The sequence below is a fragment of the Antennarius striatus genome, chromosome 21, assembly GCF_040054535.1.
Source record: "Antennarius striatus isolate MH-2024 chromosome 21, ASM4005453v1, whole genome shotgun sequence".
In the NCBI taxonomy this organism is placed as follows: domain Eukaryota; kingdom Metazoa; phylum Chordata; class Actinopteri; order Lophiiformes; family Antennariidae; genus Antennarius; species Antennarius striatus.
In genome coordinates, this window is record NC_090796.1 from 4,939,639 (window position 1) to 4,942,500 (window position 2,862).

The following is a 2,862-nucleotide window of genomic DNA, read 5'->3' on the forward strand; positions in this document are numbered from 1 at the left end:
TTGTTCAACCACGGGGATGTCCATAAGTGCACATGGCACCAGGACAAACTAGGCCGGAGGCTGATGATCAGTTGGAGCTGTGGATGCAACATCTCTGGTGCCAGTCGCGGTGGTAACCCGCGAACCTGGTGGTGGACACCAAAAATAAGGGATAGCGTCAAGCCGAAGAAGGAGTCCTACCAAATCTTACTGAATTGTGACACTCCTGAGGCAGCTGACAGGTACAGGCAGGCAAGGCGTACTGCAGCTCGAGTAGTCGGCAAAAACTCAGGTAAGGCCATGGAGGAGGACTATTGATCAGAAATTCTGGCAAACCATTTGGTGCCTCAGGAAGGGAAAGCAGTGCACAGCCAATACTATTTACAGTAGAGGTGGAGAGGTATGACCTCGACTGAGGATATTGTCGGGCTGTGGAAAGAATACTTCAAGGATCTCCTCAATCCCGCTACCATGTCTTACACTGAGGAAGGAGAGACTGAGGTCTCAGAGGTGGACTCGTTCATCACCCAAGCTGGAGTCACCAAAGTGGTTGCCAAACTCCTTGAAGGCAAAGCACCGGGGGTGGATGATATCCACCCTGAGTACCTCAAATCTCTGGATATGCAGGGACTGTCATTGTTCACACGTCTCTGTAACATTGCATGGCAGTCGGGGACAGTACCTTTGGATTGGAAGACCGGGGCAGTGGTCCTTCTTTTCAAAAAGGGGGATCATAAGATGTGTTCCAACTATAGGGGGATTACACTTCTCAGCCTCCCGGGCAAAGTCTATTCCAGGGTACTGGAGAGGAAGATTATTCCTATAGTCGAACTGCGGATTCAGGAGGAACAATGCGGTTTCCGCCCCCGTCGCGGAACCCTGGACCAGCTCTACACTCTCCATCGAGTGTTTGAGTGTTCATGTGAGTTTGCCCAACCAGTCCACATGTGTTTTGTGGATCTGGAGAAGGCATTTGATCGTGTCCCTCGTGGTATCTTGTGGGGAGTGGTTTGGGAGTATGCAGTTTGGGGCCCTTTGCTGAGGGCTGTCTGGTACCTGTATGACCAAAGCCAGAGCTTGGTTCACGTTGCCGGCAGTAAGTCAGACCTGTTCCAGGTGCATGTTGGTCTTCGGCAGGGCTGCACAAAAGCACCGGTCCTGTTCATAATATTTATGGACAGAATTTCTAGTCGCAGCCAGGATCCGGAGGGAGTCCGGTTTGGGGACCAAAGGATTTCATCTCTGCTTTTTGCAGAAGATGTTGTCCTGTTGGCTTCATCAAACCTGGACCTTCAGCATGCACTGGGCCAGTTTGCAGCTGAGTGTGACACGAGTGGGATGAGGATCAGCACCTCTAAATCCAAGGCCAAGGTTCTCGACCTGAAAAGGGTGGTGTGCCCTCTGTATGTCGGTGGAGAGTCGTTGCCCCAAGTGGACAAGTATCTTGGGGTCTTGTTCACTAGTGAGGGAAGGATGGAACGTGAGATTGACAGATGGATTGGTGCAGCTTTTGTAGTGATGCGGTCGCTGTATAGGTCTGTCGTGGTGAAGAAGGAGCTGAGTCACAAGATGGAGCTCTCAATTTATTGGTCAGTCTACATTCCTACTCTCAACTATGATCATAAGCTTTGGGTCATGACTGAAAGGACAAGATCCCACATTCAAGCGGCTGAAATGAGTTTCCTCTGTAGTGTGGCTGGGTGCACCCTTAGAGATAAGGTGAGGAGCTCAGTCACCAGGAAGGATCTAGGAGTAGAGCCACTGCTCCTCCACCTCAAGCGGAGACGGCTGAGGTGGTTTGGACATCTGTTTCGGTTGTCTCTTGGCTGGCCTGGGAACACCACAGGATCCCCCCAGAGGAGCTGTAGGAGGTGTCTGGGGAGAGGGAAGTATGGGCATCCCTCCCGAGACTGTTGCCCCTACAGCAGTTGGAAATGGATGGATGGATGGACTTTACTGCAGCAGGGGTGGGTGACCAGGGGTGGGTCAGTCCTCGCCCAGCTAGGAGTGGGTAGTCTACCTTCATGCTTTCATGCTCATTGCAGGTAGACATTCTGATAACCCTTATAAAAGGATATGCCAAGTCAATATATCTCAAGCCACTATAAATATAATTATGTCGTGGACAACTGTGCGATATCTGATTCTGAGTAATGGCAAAAAAAAAAAAAAGCCCTCCCACGTATGCTAATGCTGTTTTTGCAGGGTCTGTTGCGAGAGAACCGCAGAGCCAAGAAGTTGAGAGCTTGAGAAAAGTGAGTGGGCAAGGCAACTGGTTGATGGATTTCCAGTAATGTATTGGGGAAAGAGTTGAGAAGGTACATAGCATGCGTCTGAACATTTTTCCAAAGTTTTGATTAAATTTTGGTGCGCTGTTACACATTGATTGTAATATTCTGTCGGCAGTATTAGCAGTGAGCCGCTGAGGCTGCATTTTACTCTTATGGATAGTAGTTGATCAATTCCTCCCTTGTATACATTATTTGGACATAGTAGTAGACAAAAAATGAAATTGTCATATGGTATTGACTCTCTTCATTGGCAAACTTAAACTACCTAGTCAATATCTTCAAGCGCTTGCCAAACAGAGGCAGTGAAGGATGGGTCACCTTCAGCTTAGTGGGGTTTGACATTTAGCCCTCTGTACATCACTGTAGTGTGAACCGCTGATCTTCAAAAAGAAAATTAACGTTGGTTACTCTTTCAAATTTATTCATTATTTTTTTCTTTTGGTGCAAGACATGTTTAGATATTTTCAGCGAGTGAAATTGAGTGTAACAGCAGCAGTCAGTTAGTAACATAAAATCATATGATAAACATCAGGTAATGAAGCTATTTAGCAGTTATTCATACACAATATCACCTTAAGGATTTAGGCCACTG